Source organism: Schistocerca serialis, chromosome 3 (genome assembly GCF_023864345.2).
Source record: "Schistocerca serialis cubense isolate TAMUIC-IGC-003099 chromosome 3, iqSchSeri2.2, whole genome shotgun sequence".
Taxonomy (NCBI): Eukaryota; Metazoa; Arthropoda; class Insecta; order Orthoptera; family Acrididae; genus Schistocerca; species Schistocerca serialis.
In genome coordinates, this window is record NC_064640.1 from 517,351,781 (window position 1) to 517,373,213 (window position 21,433).

The window sequence follows — 21,433 nt, forward strand, 5'->3', positions numbered from 1 at the left end:
TGGGAAAGCACTCCGATGACGCTAATTTCTGCATCACCTGATTTATACTAAGTTGATGGAGCTAACATTCAAATGGTTCAAATGGCTCTGAGCACTATGGGACTTAACTTCTAAGGTCATCAGTCCCCTAGAACTTAGAACTACTTAAACCTAACTAACCTAAGGACATCACATACATCCATGCCCGAGGCAGGATTCGAACCTGCGACCGTAGAGGTCGCGTGGTTCCAGACTGTAGCGTCTAGAACCGCTTGGCCACCCCGGCCGGCAGCTAACAGTCCTGTCGGTTCCTGGTCGAGTAACACATGCAACACCTCATGACTGAAGCTGGGTGCAATGGTTGTGAATATGCCATCCTTGTTCCTGAGGCAACCTGCAGCGGCATACTACATGAAGAGTAGAGGCCCAAAACGCTCTAGCCACCTGCAGATTGAGAGGAAACCGTGACGGTTGGTGGGCATTATAACATTATTCCCTAATAACTGAACCTTTAATTCTGTCGCAGGAAAAGCTACGTATAATACTTAAGTGCCGTGAAACATGCTAATGTTACCCTCTGAGAGGATTTCAAAAATTCGACCATGCGTGTGTCTAATAAGAAAGGGTATTGGACTATAATTTCGAATTTTGTGAAGTTGACAGTAAAAGCAAACGACCTTAACCTTGGGAGTTAACAGAAGTGGTAAAATTACAAGTGAATGAAGAAAAATGAACGGTCGCCAGCCTAAGTAGGCACATTAATTTGGAAATATACATTTGAGAAAATTGGATATTAGTTATTGAAGTTACTTTTGTTGAAATTTCCCTTTGAATAGCAAACAGGATACAAAATGATACGCCACGCGGGGTAGCCGTGCGGTCTGAGGAGTCTTGTCACAGTTCGCGCTGCTCCCCCCGTCGGAGGTTGTAGTCCTCCTTCGAGCATGGGTGTGTGTGTTGTCCTTAGCATAAGTTAGTTTAAGTTAGATTAAGTAGTGCGTAAGGCTAGGAACCGATGACCTCAACAGTTTGGTCACATAGTCCTTATCACAAATTTCTAATTTACAAACGGACAAAGGGCAGTCTGTACTGCGTGTAGCAGCAGTTACCGATAACACACACCCCAGTAAATTATGGGGGCAAAATTGCACTGAGCTCGTTCTGATGATGGCCATAGTCAATATCATTACTTAATCAAAATACTCAAACATCACTGCATGAAGTGCAGAACTAATTTTGGCATGAGGGGTTCCTATCTTGACTGACATGAATAACACAAATAAAGATGAATAACATCTTAAATACACTGTTTAAGCTCCACTGCACGTAGTAGTATTCCGTAGTAACAGTAATAGTTGATTTTTTTCTTAACAGGAGGAAAACATGATGAGGACCCATTAACTGGTATAGTTTCACTAGTCAAGGTACTTCGATTATAGCAAAAGTAAAAAATATCTTTTAAGGCTAATCACTCACTTAATTACTTTGCAAGGTAATAAAATGCTACACTGGGCTTACTTAACTTCAAAAGGAACCATTCATTATGTGTACCAAAACTACACTATCTTTGAAAATCTTGGTAACTCCATTTCCAATAGTACTACCGCAAATCGGGTCATTATAGGTTTATATGTACCTGTACTTTAATCACCTGTGAGGCAGGAATTCTTGGCAGTAATATTTACACAATCTTTTATTGTAATCTTCCAAAATTATATTTTATAGTAAACTAAGGATTCTTTAGCAAACGCCCATCCCGCTTTACTTTTATGGTTTTAGCTTTTAAATAATGAAGGTTTTCACTTTTCTTTTTTGTACTTAAACTTCCTACCTTAACAATTTTACTTGGAGTAGTCCACAAACAAAGCATCCTAACTTTACTTTTACTTTAAATTTTGCTACTCCTTTAACTTTCGACAAAAAATCACTTTTAAACACATGAATGCCGGAATTGTTCATCTAAGTCAGGATACTCGGTTTCAGTAGCACTCATGTGAGGACCCTGCGTAGGTTCGTGATCGGGATTGAATTTATGGTTTCGAACACGAATTGATGTTTTATGTGATTATTATTGAAACAACACACAAAATTAACTGGTCTATGCCAGTATACGTTACGTAACTGAATGTAGGATTTCTGTGAAACAGAAAGAGAAGATTAGTGGCAAGCGAAATGGCGGCTAACTATACTCACGGCTCTTGAAGTGCGAATACTCTACAAAATCTCTTCTCGGCGTCGCATTGTCAACATATTAGAGCCATTCCATTATTCCGTGAATACCAAATAATAGCCAGATTCACATCCGAGGCAAATCCCTTCTAATGGAGCTTCCAAGTACCTCTCTTAGCACCGTCGGGTTTACCGTGATAAGGCTTGCCACATACTGTGTGCAGTTCACACCAAAGAGCCGCTCAGTTCGACCTCCAAACCAACCTTTTACATCGCGCTATGCCACTTTCGTTGCGGAGGGACTTCCCTACAGCGTTTAGATGTTACACATACAAGTGCCTTAAGAATGAACCAGCTTTTAACAAACATACTTCTTTCATAAACATGTTGTTGTTGTGCTCTTCAGTCCTGAGACTGGTTTGATGCCGCTCTCCATGCTACTCTACCCTGTGCAAGTTTCTTCATCTCCCATTACCTATTACAACATACATCCTTCTGAATCTGCTTAGTGTATTCATCTCTAGGTCTACCTCTACGATTTTTTCCCTCCACGCTGCCCTCCAATACTAAATTGGTGACCCCTTGATGCCTTAGATCATGTCCTACCAACCGATCCCTTCTTGTAGTCAAGTTGTGCCACAAACTCCTCTTCTCCCCAATTCTGTTCAGTACCTCGTCATTAGTTATGTGATCTACCCACCTATTCTTCAGCATTCTTCTGTAGCACCACATTTCGAAGGCTTCTATTCTCTTCTTGTCCAAACTATTTATCGTCCATGTTTCACTTCCATACATGGCTACACTCCATACAAATACTTTCAGAAACGACTTCCTGACACTTAAATCTATACTCGATGTTATCAAATTTCTCTTCTTCAGAAACGCTTTCCTTGCCATAGACAGCCTATATTTTATATCCTCTCTACTTCGACCATCATCAGTTATTTTGTTGCCCAAATAGCTAAACTCCTTTACTACTTTAAGTGTCTCATTACCTAATCTAATTCCCTCAGCATCACCCGACTTAATTCGACTACATTCCATTATCCTCGTTTTGCTTTTGTTGATGTTCATCTTATATCCTCCTTTCAAGACACTGTCCATTCCGTTCAACTGCTCTTCCAAGTCCTTTGCTGTCTTTGACAGAATTACAATGTCATCGGCGAACCTCAGAGTTTTTATTTCTTCTCCAAGGATTTTAATACCTACTCCGAATTTTTCTTTTGTTTCCTTTATTGCATTCTCAATATACAGATTGAATAACATCGGGGAGAGGCTACAACCCTGTCTCACTCCCTTCCCAACCACTGCTTCCCTTTCATGCCCCCCAAACCTTGTAACTGCCGTCTGTCTTCTGTACAAATTGTAAATAGCCTTTCGCTCCCTGTATTTGAACCCTGCCACCTTCAGAATTTGAAAGAGAGTGTTCCCGTGAACATTGTCAAAAGCTTTTTCTAAGTCTACAAATGCTAGAAACGTAGCTTTCCCTTTCCTTAATCTATTTTCTAAGATAAGTCGTATGGTCAATATTGCCTCACGTTTTCCAACATTTCTACGGAATCCAAACTGATCTTCCCCGAGGTTCGCTTCTATCAGTTTTTCCATTCGTCTGTAAAGAATTCGTGTTAGTATTTTGCATCCAAGACTTATTAAACTAATAGTTCGGTAATTTTCATATCTGTCAACACCTGCTTTCTATGGGATTGGAATTATTATATTCTTCTTGAAGTCTGAGGGTATTTCGCCTGTCTCATACATTTTGCTCATGAGATGGTAGAGTTTTGTCAGGACTGGCTCTCCCAAAACTGTCAGTAGTTCTAATGGAAAGTTGTCTACTCCCGGGGCCTTGTTTCGACTTAGGTCTTTTAATGCTCTGTGAAACTCTTCTCGCATAATCATATCTCCCATTTCTTCTTCATCTACATCCTCTTCCATTTCCATAATATTGCCCTGAAGTACATCGCCCTTGTATAGACCCTCTATATGCTCCTTCCACCTTTCTGCTTTCCCTTCTTTGCTTAGAACTGGGTTCCCATCTGAGCTCTTGATATTCATACAAGTGGTTCTCTTTTCTCCAAAGGTCTCTTTAATTTTCCTGTAGGCAGTATCTATCTTACCCCTCGTGAGATAAGCCCCTACATCCTTACATTTGTCCTCTAGCTATCCATGCTTAGCCATTTTGCACTCCCTGTCGATCTCATTTTTGAGATGTTTGTATTCCTTTTTGCCTGCTTCATTTACTGCATTTTTATATTTTCTCCTTTCATCAATTAAATTAAATATTTCTTCTGTTACCCCAGGATTTCTACTAGCCCCTGTCTTTTTACCTACTTGATCCTCTGCTTCCTTCACTACTTCATCCCTCAAAGCTACCGATTCTTCTTCTACTGCTTTTCTTTCCCCCATTCCTGTGAATTGTTCCCTTATGCTCTCCCTGAAACTCTGTACAACCTCTGGTTATTCAGTTTATCCAGGTCCCATCTCCTTAAATTCCCACCTTTTTGCAGTTTCTTCAGCTTTAATCTTCTGTTCATAACCAATAGATTGTGGTCAGAGTCCACATCTGCCCCTGGAAAGTCTTACAATTTAAAACCCGGTTCCTAAATCTCTGTCTTACCATTATATAATCTTTCTGATACCTTCTAGTCCCTCCAGGCTTCTTCCATGTATACAACCTTCTTTCATGATTCTTGAACATATTCGTATTATAATAATTTAAAATTTCAACATATCCTTTTGCTTTTTCATATATACATTACAAAACTCTAATTTTCTTGCCATATATCTAGGAGTTCAAACAGCACAGAACGCACAGTCCATAAATTGCAGATACACTGTCACATAAAATAAACCTACTTCTAATCGATATAAGTGTTACAACATGACGACGCTCTGTTCCATGGGAGCAGACGCAGTCGTTGCCAGAACAGGAGCCGCCTTTTCCGCCAAACGAACTCCACAGACTCAGCTGCCGCCCAGTGCCAGTGTCGAGTGTCAGTGCCGTACGAATGTAGTGACGCCGTAGGTTTGACGTTACCTCATCTGCATAGGACTTCGGTGCGTTTATATGGTCTAAACCATTTTCGTATGTATTATGTAATGTGTTGCTGTCCTTCGTAATTTAACAGAGCACCATGGTCAATTGTATCTATCCTAAACAGTAATTAGTTTCACAATCTGTAAGGCGCTTATCACGTGACATAAAATGGGCATTTCGTCTCTAATCATGTTAATGATGTTACCTATAGATTATGAAAGTGCTATGCCTCATTTGACAGTTTTAGCAACAGTAGTTTTGTCTTCAGGTCATGGTCGCTTATTAGGTGCAATATTTCGTCGTGTACAATAAGAAACTTACAGATGTTTATATTTTGTACGAGGCTTCCCTTCGCTCTTCTTTAATCTCAGTCAATAATTTTGGTGGTCGGCCTCTATGACTGACATGGGATAATTTAACGCATGCTCTTGTATTATGATGATTTTTCGATGTCTTACCAAAGGTAAATCAGTAATTTTGGTAGTCGCGTTGAGCGTTTAAAGCTGCATAGTTCAATTTATTTTCTGGTACCGTGATGTTTTCCGATGTGCTACATAATTTCAGATAATAATTCTGGTCATTAGTTTCTGCAATTGACATTGTGTACTTTGATGTACAGGGTGATCAAAAAGTCAGTATAAATTTGAAAACTTAATAAACCACGGAATAATGTAGATAGAGAGGTAAAAATTGACACACATGCTTGGAATGACCTGGGGTTTTATTAGAACAAAAAAAAGCGAAGTTCCCAAATGTCCGACAGATGGCGCGTGAAATATCTCTTGCGCGCGTCGTTTGGTGATGATCGTGTGCTCAGCTGCCCCTTTCGTCATGCTTGGCCTCCCAGATCCCCAGACCTCAGTCCGTGCGATTATTGGCTTTGGGGTTACCTGAAGTCGCAAGTGTATCGTGATCGACCGACATCTCTAGGGATTCTGAAAGACAACATCCGACGCCAATGCCTCACCATAACTCCGGATATGTTTTACAGTGCTGTAAACAACATTATTCCTCGACTACAGCTATTGTTGAGGAATGATGGTGGACATATTGAGCATTTCCTGCAAAGAACATCATCATTGCTTTGTCTTACTTTATGCTAATTATTGCTATTCTGATCAGATGAAGCGCCATACGTCGGATATTTTTTGAACTTTTGTATTTTTTTGGTTCTAATAAAACTCCATGTCATTCCAAACATGTGTGTCAATTTGTACCTCTCTATCTACATTATTCCGTGATTTATTCAGTTTTCAAATTTATACAGACTTTTTGATCACCCGGTACATTCTGATATTGTGGTGTTTTTCGGTATCTTACCTAAAGTAACTCAGGTAATTTGGTTGCCCCTTCCGCGACTGATTCTGTGTAGTTTAGTATGTCTTTCTGGTGGCTTAGATCTGTACGTACACTTTCCGTTAATGTGGACACCCACTTGCGTCACTGATGAAATATGTCAAAGGATTAGCGCTATGTACATGTTCAAGTATTGATGATGTTTCTTTATTGATGTATTTTATCGTATGTATTTTGATCTTATGGAGATTTGAGTGTGTACTTGAGAAATCCGTCTCTAGTTTGAATGAGTGAGTGTGAGTTAGAAAAAAATCGTCATGTTTTGTGCCCTCTCTAGGCTGGAGTGTGTGTATCCCGCAGTTGAATCTGTTCTGAAACCAGCTCCAGGAGAAAGGTGTGTATGTTGCTGTGTTGGTATCTTGCTCAGATCTGTATGTAAAGTTAAAACTGAAACAACTTCGAATGACAGAGGGAGATGGTTTGGTCCGTGATTAAAGCAGAAACGATAATAAATAAAATCAAACCGTAAGGCGAAGTTCAGCTCTTCCCATCTCACCTAGCGTCCTGCAACAGGCTAGGGACATGATCGCACAAAATTTTAGGACTTGCTTGTGTTTACCGTACTTGGAAAAGTCTTCATAAGACAACTTCAATGCAACTCTTACAAATGGGTTGTCGGGAGATGAAAAGTGTCAGGCTGTAGCCAGCCTCGCGTTTGATTCTGCTTTTTACTCTGAACACTTAATGCTTTTATAAGACAGGCCTAATTAATAAATAAATTACGGTGTATAAGCAAAACAGCAGTGTTCTCCATGGGAACGGGTTGATGATTATAGAAGATCCCCCATACGTTGTCTTGATTCTAAAGTGCATGCTGGATTCAGTCTGGTACTTAACCATGAATTGAAAACACGGCACTCACAGTTTCCGTTCGCCTTGGCCTGGCGGCTGACTGGACACACGCTGGAGGGTAACGTGGGCCATCTGAGTCCGGTGTGCGGCCAAACGCTGTCGCTTTCACCGCAGCAGAGGGCGGCGTGCGTCTCTGACAAAATTAGCCACGCTTGAAAAAGAATGCACTAGAGTGTTGGGTTCATCGAACTCACCCCGTTCTCATCGTGTGGCGAATATGAGTACAGAAGTTTCTGCGAACGACAGGCCACCTACGCAAATAGAGTGTCCCGTGCGGTAACATCGCTACATGTGTGCAGCAGCCACGAAGTATGTGGTCTCACTTTGCTCAAAATGGCAGTATTGGTTGGTTCTCACCGAGAAAGAGCAGGAGAGGAAAGTATCAAACACTTTCTCGCTGGGGCCATAGTAAACACTTCTTCAGTGGAAACCACAGAAAACATTTGTTTTCCGGGAGCCATAATAGATGGACTTGGTCGTCAAGACGTCCAGATGCGCGGAGAACGGTCTTCTTCACTGCAAGAGGAGAAGGCAATTCTCGGGCAGTCAGGTCACGTCATGTTAGCGTCCGACCCACCTGCAACCTCACCACGACCTGTCTCGTGAAAATGATGTGTCGCTGCAATGGAGTGTGAAATTCGTACGGGATGATAGGCATGTTAGTTTAAATTGATCAGTTACCCTGCTGTGACCTTTAAGCCATGATTTGACGCTTTGCGGTTCTATTTCTCTTTACTCACGAACCTACCGATGCAATCATCATCAACATTTGAATTTCGCGATTAGTAGTCAGTTAACACGATTTCTTGCTCGTTTGAACTATTTTATAAGAACTTTTCCAGTCCTTTCCACACGAAGAGCCACAATTACCACACGCTCATATGTGCATAGACTGATGAGCCAGTACATTACGACCAGCTGCTTAATAGCTTGTTTATCCGTCTTTGGAACGACATACGTCACTAATTCTGCGTATCAGGGATTCGGCAGTTTGTTTTTAGATTTGTGGAGTTCTATGGCATTACATGTCTATGCATTTGTCATGTAATTAGATTAAATAACGGCCTGCTGATTTCCGTACGCGATGTCGCCGTCCGACAGCGACCAACATGGGTTCCGTACGATTTACATTAGGCGAAATTGGTACCGAGACATCAATGTTAGTTAACTATAATGCTCCTCAGACAACTGTAGCACCGTTGTTACTCCGAGACACGGACAGTTATACTGCTGAAACATGACATCGACGTCGGGGAAGATATGAAGCATAAAGGGATGCAGGTAGTACGAAGCTGTCAGCGCGTCTTTGGTTACTACCACAGATCCCATGCAAGCGCAAGAGAATGTCTCTCACATCATAATACTACTCCCACCAGCCTGCGTCAATGGCGTTCTGCACATTTCGAGCTGCTGTTCACCTTGATGACAGCATTTGAAGACACGATCAGCGACGTAGTGTAGCAAAAATGTGATTCATCCAAAGAACCAAAACGTTTCCATTGATCGGCAGTCGAATCCCGATGGTCCAGTATCCACTGCGGTCGTAACTGACGATGTCGTTGGTGACGATGATGATGATGTTTGGTTTGTGGGGCACTCAGCTGATCGGTTATCAGCGCCCGTAAATATTCCCACCCGTTGCTCAGTCCTACTTCGCCACTTTTTTTTTTTGTCCCTAACAAAAGAAATAAAACAAAATCATAGCCATCCCTACGGAACACCGCCACTTGTGTCCCTGCCAAACAAAAATGAACTCTTACCTCTTCAGGCGTTGCCTTCCTAACTATACGTAACCACCCCCCATCTAAAATGTGAAGAAACTATACTATACGGGACTAACGTGTGTACGTCAACCCACAAAACACGATGAAAGGAAGGGGGGAAGGGTATTTCTAGTAGTGTGCGGAAGGAAGTTTTCTTTTATTTTTTATTGTTTTTTTTTTAATTTTTTTCGTTTATTTTTTATTTATATAGATATCAATGTGCCAACAGTCATAGTTAATCAAACCTGTAAAACTAAAACAGAATGAATACGCCATCGAAGATAATAAACATAAATAACATGAAAATAAAGCTACCACTTCGTAGTTAGGCTTCCCAGCGACTGCGCCCACTGATAAAGATAGTTCAATATATGATCGTTTGCAGTTCGTTCTGACCTCATCTACCACTGCCTGGAACATTCCAGCTACACGGCGGGCTGTGAAAGGCACTCCATAGGTAGTTTGCGAAGCATTGTCGATATCTAGTATGCCCGAAAATAGCATGATGTCTTTCTTGCAAATAGAGCCAGAAGTCAAGTAAATTCTTGTGTCCGACACGATAGAGGTAATGGACCGCATGTCCACGTATCCAAGTGACGGAGTTGGTCCGAGTCTTGGGGTAAAATGTCTCATCTGGAAACAATAACGTGCGTGCAGATATATGCTCCGGCCTAACTCGCAAGAGATAAGCCAGCATCTGCCGCACCAGGTGCCAAACCGGTTCCGCCTCTCCACAGCTGAGGCGGTGCTCGTCAGAATGTAATGTATTACAACCCACACAATTTGGAGATTCTGCCATGTGGATATGGTAGAGACATTCTTGTGTCACCATCTTCCCATTAACGACTACGTACCATTGGGAAACAACATCGGAATCAAGCATGGCATTGTGTACAGTCTTCCACACCACGCGCCACCGTACGTCAGGATATTTTAGTTCGACCACATTTAGGGGGCGGCGTTGCAGCATGTCGTGATATAGACGTCGAGTTGTGGCCAGACGTGGTGTCGTGAGCGCTACACTGGAGTAACTTTGTTCTAAATAGAAACGTCCTATATAAAAGAGTGGCACTGGGATGTCCTGTAGTGGCACCGGCGCTCTTAGTGAAGCAGGTTGTAGCGCCGTCAGAAGCAGACGCGTGAGGCTCGTAGGACAACGGCGCAGCAGACATAAATGTGAGCTAACATAGAGGGCAATGGCCCTATCATGGACGTTAACTAGGGCGAGACCACCTTTTTCCTTGGGGAGGGTAAGAGATACGTATCTGATCTTCAGTAACATACCAACGGTGACGAAGTATCCCAGCGCTGCCATAATGGTACGCGCCAAGGGGTTCGGAATGGGTAGCGTTTGAGCGACATGCGGTATGCGGGACGCAAGGTATACATTGGCATAATACGCCCGCTGAACGATGTTGAGGGATCGCAAGCGCTGATTTGCAATTCCGGCCCGAATTTGGTTAAGAAGGTGTCGATAACTGAGCGTCTTTGCGCATCGCATGTCGTTCGTGAAATCTCAGCCCAAGCAGTGGACAGTATCACTGAAGCGTAAGGGGGCAATGTGTTCCTGCGGTAGCCCAATCCCGATGCTCAAGGCTACGGACTTGTCAACGTTGATTTGGCTACCAGAAGCTGTACCGTAGGTTGCAATCCAGTCCAAAGCCGCCGCCATATCGTCAGCTCCACGTGTGACGATCATCAAATCATCCGCATATGCGGTGCAACGATAGATAGAGCCGCCGAACTGTGTCTCAGTGAGCCTGTCTCGGAGACCACACAACAAAGGTTCTAAGGACAGTGCAAATAACAATCTTGATAATGGACATCCCTGTCGTACGGATCGGCGGATCGGCATGGGTGCCGTCAGTCTTCCATTAACAAGAACTCGAGAAGTAGCACCATGCAGAAGGCGTGTCAACACTGTGATAAAGGTGTCGGGGTATTCCATGCCCCGTAGAATGGCCGGGAGGAAAGTGTGGTCCATACGGTCAAAAGCCTGGCTAAAGTCGATAGACGCCAGGGCTGCCGGCAAACGTCTCTCCCGTGCCAGGGAGATGAGATCTCTGTAATGACATAACGCAGCTCTGATGTTGTTGGGTCCCCCCAACGACATCTGATCGTTGGACAGGACGTGCAATAGTGTGCCCCGAATACGTTCTGATAGCAGCCTCGAAAAGATCTTTAAGTCGCTGTTCAATAACGTTAAGGGGCGATAATCGCGGACATGATTACGCCCCTTCGGCTTATGGATAGGGACAATCAGTCCTTCCAAGAACGGTGCCGGCAACGGTATACCTGAGGACATCAATTCCTGACAAATTTCAACTCAACACGGTACCAACAGTTGTTTAAAGGCTCGATAGAACTCTAATGGTGATCCGTCGATTTCTGGTGATTTATGGGGAGCACCTTTACCAATGGCGTCGAGCACTTCCTCTTCTGTCACTTCTTCCAGTAAAGTCGGTACCATGTCTGGTGGAACTGTACCGTGGACACGTGCTGAAACGGTGTCTACCGTCGCCATATCAGGGAGCACTGCTGAATAAAGATGAGCGTAATGCCCATAGAAGGCTTCTGCTATATCTGCTTGTGCTACCACGCGTCGACCGTCGTCCGTTATCATGTCGGTTACCAGTGCCCTACGGCGCCTCCTACGCTCTAGGAGCACGTGGTGCATAGATGGTCTTTCTGATTTTATCATGTCTGGAGCACGTGACCGTATAACAGCGCCCTGTAAATGATGGCGTGCTAAGGAGACGAGCTGCGCTTTCGCGCGATTGACCATGATCTGCCTGTCAGGTGAAGGCTCCATAGCAAGACATTCCCGTAGGACGGTGTAATAAAAGTTTTCCGTGCTCCTCCTCCATGCCGCCGCTTCCCGCCCGTACGCCATGAAGGTGCGCCTAAGAGCAGGCTTCGCACATTCAATCCACCAACTGAGGGTCGATCGGTAACGACGACGGCGCTGTGAGGACGCGATCCACGACTCTTCGATAGCACCTTTACATGCCGGCTCGTCCAGATGGGCGACGTTCAGTTTCCAGGGGGCCCTACTGCGCCACACACGTGCAGGTTGGAGGGCAATCGTGCAAATATAGGCTGTGTGGTCGGTGAATGCAGTTGGCCAGAGCTCTGCTCTACTCGTCGCCGTCGAAAGGGTGCTTGTGACGTAAATCCTATCTAACCGACTGGACGAATGACTTGTATAATGGGTGTAACCAGGAGCTGGGCCATGGATGTGGCGCCACGTGCCGATCAGGTGGAGGTCACGCACTAGCATTTCCAATTCCGCACACGGGACGTGATGTGGCTGCTGATCAGACGGAGATAATGTACAGTTAAAATCTCCTCCGATCACCATATCGTCTATGTGGCCCACAAATAGACGCGTAATATCTTCCGAAAAAAAGCGGGCCCGATCTCTCCGTCTCCCTGATCCTGAAGGGGCATATACATTGATGAGTCGTACACCGTTGACATTTACGGCCATGGCTCTTGCACTCGGTAAGTACAGTACGTCCGTAGCCGCCAAGCCTTCCCGTAGCAGGACAGCCACACCACAATCGGTAGAAGAGGCGTGGGAGATGTGGGCGGTATAACCATAAAAGCCAGGGAAACTAGCGACACATACTTCCTGTAAGAGGGCCACGTCGATGTCCGCCGCATCGAGCACGTGTTGTAGCATTGTCAGTTTGTGCGGTGCCCTTATCGCGTTGATATTGATTGTGGCAAGGCGAAAGGTGTGCTGTCTAGCTTCTTCACGTAGGGTAGACGCCACGGCAATCGAAGATAACCACAAGAGAAGCCGGACCCACCGAACCCGTTACACATTATGAGTCTTTCACGCTAGGAGTGGCATCTCCAATGCCATCCCTTCCCCTGTCACCCGTGCCCTCTCCAGAAAGTTCTTCAACATCGTCCGACCACAGTGGGTGCAACACGATGGTGTGTTGCTGATCGGCACCTAAATATCTCTCACGCACGTCGTCTTTGGTAGAGGTAGACGGAGCGCCATTCATCGACGCGAGCTGCTGCATCTGTGGTGCAGGAAGTAACTGGGCACTCGTAGTATGGGCAAGAGAACCGTCTTCACCACTTACATCGTCAGCAGGCGCAGCATCCATGCCGTCTGACGAGATGTCACCTTCATGACCAGCAATGTGTAGGAGGCAATCGTCAGAAGGGGTCCGCCGACGTCGCTTGCGTCGTCGAGGCGAACGTTGCTTTCGAACGTGGACATCCGTATCCGAATGTGGGAGGCAATCCACCGTCGTATCACCTTCTGCTAGGAAAGCCGCGGTCGGGACAATGTTCGCGTCTACGTCCATTTCGTCCTGAATGTTATGTTGCTTCTGGATTCCGTGGGACTGTTGCTGCTGTTGTTGCTGTGGAGGGGGCGACATATGGGTTGGCATCGGGGGTTCTTCCTCGTCCTCCCTTGGTCCTTCTGACGTCGATGGATGTGCCCGATCGCCCGTTTCGTCCTAATCTCTGGTGCGCATCGTCGTCTGAGCGTGCGTGAGGGGCAGGATTGTCGTCCCCGTCGGGGAAACGGAGTCTCCCACTGGTGTCTGCGTAATTCTACGCTGTAAGCAGCTCGATCGAACATGGTCTTCCTGCCCACATCCGGAACATGTACGCGGTTGGCCATCGTACATCATGATTGCACGACAGCCACCGATGTACAAATAGGACGGCACATGTTTCTTGAGCTCAAGTTTAACTTGGCGCACACCATTGTAGACCTTATACGTCGAAAAAGTTTGCCACTTTTCTGCAACATGGCTGATGACATTGCCATACGGTCGGAAGGCGTCCTTAACAACTTCCTCTGGGACCTCGAAGGGGAGCTCAAAAACCCTTATAGTCCTTAGGCCCATGCCTGCATGATCCACTGTCACTGCGCCAATATGCCCATCAGAATGTTTGAATCTGAGTGAGTTCACGTACTTAGACACCACTGTCGCGCAGACCTCTGCACTGGTCATTTCAACATAAACCACGCTCGCCGTTATACTCGTAGAAAAATGTATTCCGACGACTGTCGCCGGATCTAAACGTAGATCGTCGCGTATGAACTGTTCTATTTCATAGGCTCGAGGACGCGCGTGTTCTGGTTGGAAAGTAATTTTGATCGTATCGTGGCGCCATGTGTGTGCCATAGTCGCACTGAACTTGGAACAAATACAACTCGCGCCGCGAGAAGGTAAACACAAGCAAGCGCTCACGGTCGCGCACGGCGGGGCGCAGCGGACGTCCTCGCTCCACCGCAGCCGAAAGCAGTCTGTCACTTTCATGAATGAGGATGAAATGATGAGGACAACACAAACACCCAGTCATCCTCGATGCAGGTAAAACGGTAGTGACCCCGACAGGAATCGAACCCGTGACTCCTTGCTCTGTAAGCGAGAACGCGACCGCGAGACCACGAGCTGCGAACGCGATATCGTTGCGTCAACATGTGAGCACTTATGAGTGGTCTGCTGCGAAGCTCCATGTTCAGTGATGTTCGATGAACGGTATGCTTCGAAACACTTGTGCGAGCACCAGCAGCGAGTTATTTCGGCAGAGATGCCACAGATCACCATCTGTACTACTTTACAGAGCAGACAGTTCTCCGAACGCCAAATTCTGAGGAGTCGTGGATGTCCAACAATTTAGCGCCTAGTGGTAGTTTTACTGTCCTTCTACCTCTTTACGTAGATGCTCACGACAGCAGCACATAAATTTTCGACCATCCTCGCCGTTCTCGAGATACTCGTTCACGGATTCTGCGTGATAGTGATCTGCATTCTTCGGGATGGTGATCCCCAGTCCACGTCTGCTTCGCTCATATACGTAACCGCATTACGTGGCCTCAACGCCACCTGGCGGCATCCAACGTCACGGGGTGTAGACGTCATAATGTTTTGAATTTTTAGTGTATGCACGCATTCTCTCGAGATGAATATTTGATCGTTGTTTGTTCTGAGCAACCACTGAAGTCATAACAACAAATTTAAGTAATTTGTAAACATTGTTTCATTACAGTGGCTGATAGTCTCCATCACTACTTAGTAATTGTTAATGTACAACTACAGTTCATGTGTTAAGGCCAACTCTTTCCTTCCATTTCTGTGTTCACAATTCCTTTACATACACTTGGCCTGTAGTGGAGGACTTGCACCTCGAGAGGGGTAATAGGTACATGTCAGTGGCAAAACAAATTGACTAGAGCCTTACACCAGTGGCACCTTGCACCCTAAAGCTAATTCTCTACATTACTAGGAAATGACAATGACTTAGATTGCTACACAGCGAAACGCTGTGTCATCAGCAGGCTTTTATACGTACTAACGACTTTCTAGTTTCTTACAAAAACCCAGAGAAATCCGGTGAAAGTCAAGTGGACATACACAGAATGAAAGGGCAAAAAGGAACCGAAAATGTCTTTTCTTTACAAATTGTTATATTTCTTGAGAGGCAGAAGATTCTTTTTAGACGGCATCATGATGACTGCTGCGCTTTCTCGAAAGGATCCAGACAATCAAAGTTAACTTTAAAGAATTCATGAAATTTAGTGTGGAGTATGTGAGATACTGAATTAGCTGCACAGTATAGTTCTGATAGTAAAAGAGGTAGACTTCTTCGTAAAACTGTACAAAATAACTTAATTGAATGCTGTAGCAGAGAAATTATTTCGCAAATGTTTCACACTACTCGGTAATATTGGGTATGATGATACCTCTGAGATGGGTCACAGAACTTAAAAGAGCATTTTTCTAAGATATATTTAACAAGATATGATCAGAGAAGATTTCATAGATTTTTTTTAATCTGTAGGAGCCCAAAAAAAGTGTGTGGAATAAACTCTCAAAGGTCACCGCAAACTTAAAGTAAACGAATATCTCTCTTCAACATCTGAAAGTGACAATGATCAACCATAAGCCTTTGAAGATGACAAATACGCCAACATTTGTGATAAAGATGAGGCAGATGAGGAGAATAAGGATCCCCAAACGACTAGAATAAAATGACACAAAACTATGTAAAACGCTATGAGAACTCTTAACATCGATTTTAATAAAATGATTGGTTTTGCAACATGTGGGAGCTCTGCCATGAGTTCCAAGGGTTTGGGGCAGTCATGACAACAAGGAAAGAAGGTAATGACGCTGGACGAACTCTTTGTTTTAATTAGTCTTTAGAACTGTCTGTTTGTAAGTGCTCTGACGTACAATTAGTGCGAAACTCAATTGGGATCGTTAAAGCGGTTGTCTCTTTGTTTACAGGTTCACTGAAAAGAAGTGTTGTACTCATAAGGCATGTATGGAATGATCTACCCTCCATATGTGAAACAAGGTTGGTAGAAAGGCATCAGCCTGTAGCGTCTTTTGTAAGAAATTGTGATTGAATAAAATTTTTTCAAGTGATACTTATAGCCTAACAGCTACGACCTTCTTATACGCAGTTACTAAAAGAGAATTCATCGTAATTATTTTGTGCCTTGCTGATGTACTCAGCCAAACATTATCTCTCAGTAGGCTTTCCAGCAATAGACTATTGTTGTTTGCAAAGGAACTAAAATCTTGACTGATGCTTTCTCAGTTTTGAAAACAAAGTCGGAAAATGCCGAACGTTCAGAAAAAAAAGAACCTGTCAGATACCATGGGAAGCAACATTCAAACACCTAAGAGCATATGTCGACAAGTCAAGAGGCATAACATTACTTCATCAAGTTTGGGAAGTTATTTTAGGGCGAATGACTTTATCCCTATTCTTGACACAATAAACACCTATAAATAAAACAGATTCTCGAAAGACGTTATCAGTCTCTACAACTTGAACACACTTCTACCAAAAATCTGTTCATTTTCAACAACGCCCATCGAATCAGTAATTAGTATATGCTAAAACTCTGCTTACAAAATATTATAAAGTAACTGGGAGCATGAAAGTGACTGAATTTATAAACTAAAAGCAGAGATCAAACTGTAATTGGCTAAATGCAAAAGGGAAGATTCAGACAGAACACTTCCACCAAGCTATACCAAGTACTTGCTGTTTTACACTCCAGAAATTTTTCCTTCAATTTGATCGTTATTGTTGATCCTTTCTTGTCTTACTGTGGTTTCTTAAGTACTGACAGCGGAAAGACAGTTGTTCCTCTGTGCTGTAAAAATGATCAAGTAATTGGCATTCAGCAACTTAGATTTCTGTATTAAATTTAAAAAAACTAAAAAAAGTGAAAATCAGATGATAGTGTGCATGAAAGATGCCAATTATATACTGTACGAGTAGAGAACTAAAATGAAAAATATAAACACAATAATTTTTTGTAAAAAGATCTTATATGCTTCATTTTTACCAGTATTTGTTTTAAAAAAAATGAAAAACTGAGCATTTAAGCACCTTAAGTAAGCTTTCGAGTTACTGTAACAGTGTAATATCATTCATACTGTTTACCTTGGACTACTTTCGATTTATTAGTCTCAAATACATTGTTTAATACAATTATATGGATATTGCATATTTATTCCCACTGTGTTTGTTTCAGAATTAATGTCGTTTTAAATTGTATTGAAAATAAACATTAGAAAATGCTTTTAAGTCTCCATTCAAGACTTTGCAAATAATTGAAAAAAATGAGTGTATATATTTACGAAGTAAACTGAAATAAATGTATCTATCAACAAATTAAAGCAACCATTTTAAAAGCATTTTATTGCAATTTCAGTTTACTAGCTTCTTAATTTGCTTAACAGCTCTGTGTTGACCAAAATTAGATCTTGTTATTTTCATGTTAACAGTTATATAAATGAAGCTACTCAGAAAAAGGCTCTGAATGCTACACATTTCATTAAATTTAAAACTTTTTGTTCTAAGGTAAATCACAGTTTTGCATTAATTCTGCCAAAAGCTGAACAAGTTATCTATTGTTTTATCATTTTTGAACTTCCTGTGTAGCAGTGTTTATTTCATCATAGCAAATATTTATTATTGAATTTGAAAATTATTAAAATAGTCGTCACATCTCGAGTGGCTGTGACTATGCAATTCAACTAATGCATTAAGTATCGAATCAGCTTAAAATTGTAGTTTTTGAATGTTTTCTTCCTTAGCTTTCAAGGGGAGGACTTCTGGTTCTTCGTTAATCCCACATTGCAGCATGGACAATTCTGAAACTTCCTGGCATTTCATTCTATGGACAATTCTAATTACTCATGGTATAATGTCGAAACCTGCTACTGAAACTTGATGCCTAATTTAGTTCCTCAGATATTTTGTATTATGCTCTACAACCATTGCAACAAACTTTTATTGTGTATCAGCAATTTAACTAGAGTCACAGTGTTGTTGAGTCCAAGAGTAGTTAACAGCTCCTTCCTCATGCGATCTAGTAAGATATTGTACCCATATTGGTTGTGAATGGTAAGTATATTTTATATGACTCATCATAAGCGTACAAATAACTGAAATAACTAGCCATTTTTCTCGTATGGCTATCTTACACCAGTGATTTTAATTCAATAGAATTTCTGCCGAAAGCTGAACAAGTTATCTATTGTTTTATCATTTTTGAACTTCCTCTGTAGGCAGTGTTTATTTCATCATAGTAAACATTTATTATTGAATTTGAAAATTATTAAAATAGTCGTCACATGTCGAGTGGCAGTGACTATGCAATCCATCTAATTGCAATGTGTGCGCAGGAAAACTTACCTTTAATTATGTTAAACTCATTCGTATATCTTTTAATGGGTGTGTTTCGGAGAATTCTTATTGTCTGCTAGCAGGATTTTCCACCTGATTACGCGCGCTGAATCCCATTCCTTTCTATTATTCCTCCAGGGTAGGCACATTAAGACGTTAGCGTTAGAAATCCCTGTCAAAGTCGAGGAGTACGTAACAGTTAGGGCATCCGTGGCCTCCTTATGTGTCCACGACACATCAGTATCGTTGGAAGACAGAGGTAATATTTCAGGCGTCAGTTGAATGTATATAACGTTTTTGGCTATTTTTGCTTTGTATAGGTAATCATTCTTTATGGCTATAACCACATGCAGCAGTATTCGCGTGAACGTGATGCACATTTGTCGTTGTGGTCTTCCGTCTGAAGAATGATTTGATCGGCTTTCCTGGATTGATATCTCTTTACAATTTTCACACTACACACTTTTCTCTTTTACCAAATTGATGATACGTTTATGCCTCAGGTTGTGTTCCACCAAACGATCACTTCTTTTTCTCGAGTTGTGCCACAAATTTCTTTTTTTTCTAGTTTCTTACGGTACCTTCTTATTTGTTACCCGATCTATTTATCTAGTCCTCAGCGTTCTCCCGTAGTACAGGACCTGACCTTTAATTCCTGTTAGAAATTTCTCTTTTGTTTCCTTTGTGGCGTGCTCTATATACAGATGGAACAACACACCTACTGTTTGCATTTGATGACCTTCGACTCTTATAACTGGAGACTTCTTTCTGTACAAGCTGCAGTAACTTTTTGCTTTTTTTATCACCGTTACATTCAAAACTTCAAAGACTGTGTTTCAGTCAAAATTGTCAAAGATTTCTTTAACAAATTTTAAAAATACGTTTGTATTGTCTAAATATTGCTACTAAATATATGACTGTAGTAATAATGTGGTATTTCTTTTACTCAGAAATAAATTAGAGGATTTGTTTGTTAGTTATGTATGGAACAATGCTGTCTTTCTTTATTTCTGTAGTCATGGCGTCCATAGCTACTATATAAGTACTTGAGGTATTTCAATGCTGTCTTCACAGCAACTAAAAATGTATGTTGATTTTACCATCACGTTTCCTGTAACTCATTTAGAACATCATCAGTTGTCTGGAATCAAACATATTTATATTTCTGCTTTAGTTCTAGATCCTGATCCAAAAACAGTTCATTTCATAGGCTACCGAAGTGTGAGTTTTATTTAGTTTTACTTACCTCATTTCGTCTGTTTTTGCTCATTTCTGGAAGCGTCGTCAGCATGCACAAGTTTCAGACATTCTTGCATTTTATAATTGTCTTTTTCGTCTTTTTGCTCACGCACTTACAACACTACACATTTCATAATGGATAGTACGACTAAATGTTGCAACACTATTACACAGAAATTTCTTTTTACACTCCCCTGACTGACCTATGTCTATGCATTCTGTGCGAGCAGTATTTCCGATTTATGTTAGAGCGGCTACGCTTTAAATAAACATGTTCTTTTGATCTATGCTTTGTATATGCGTCCTATGTCGCTTCATTTATGTTGGTATGTATTTTACTATTTGAGCGAAATGGAGAGAGGGGTAGTGTAGATGTTATAGATCTAGATAAATGGTAATACTGTTTTTAGCAGTAGAGTGTTAATATTTGGAAAGGTGAAGAATTATTGTATTCCTGGGTATGTCACTAATTGCAACTAGAATAACATTTACAAACAAATCATTCGATGTAGATATGCATGTGAAGGATAGCTCTGATCAAAAGGGGCAATTACGTTCACAGTAAACCTCCAATGGCAGGTAAATTTCTTTTTAAAGAAAGTATGTGATGGGTGAAACTTCGATTCGCATTATGAGTTAATTTTTTGTGGGTCTGTCATTTGTATTTTTTCGTGAGCGATAGACTTGGTTAAACGCAGCAGTAGATTGTAAAATTGGTGTTACAATAAATGCCCCAACAAGAAAGTCCCAAGTAGAAAAACCTGTTGGATTGAGTAAATTTACTAGCTGGTCTTCGTAGCTCACCAAAGGGAGGCCCATTACTAGGCTTCGAACAGCAAGTAAATCAATTTTTCGTCGTGCTACGACTGATTATATGTTTTTGATAAAATCTTGTAATTCGCCAGTAGAGCTGTGAAAATCCATTGTCAGAGAATTTTTCAACGTTTTCTTAATAGCCACTGTGAAATCTAATACGTTAAGAAAGACAGAACACTACAGTTTCAGAAGGTCATATCCTAACCGGAGAAACTAAAGAGCTGTTTCCTGCAAGAAGTTACCACCTTTATAAGGTCACATCGATGTCTGCTTAACTCATAACGAACAGCATATACTGTATCTTTGTTTAAGGGATGAGGATTTTTGTTCCTGTACTCGTGTGTGACTGATTTTATGTGCAATATAATCGGTGTGTACAGGAATCACTTTTATCATTCTTCCCTCGGTTTGGTGATGCTGCTTCTTGTGTGGTAGTTTTCCAGAAGACAAAGATGTCTGCTGCTGACTGTTCCAGTTGTTTCCATTTAGTGATAGTTGGTGAGTGATGTACTTGCATCAGTAGTTCCAC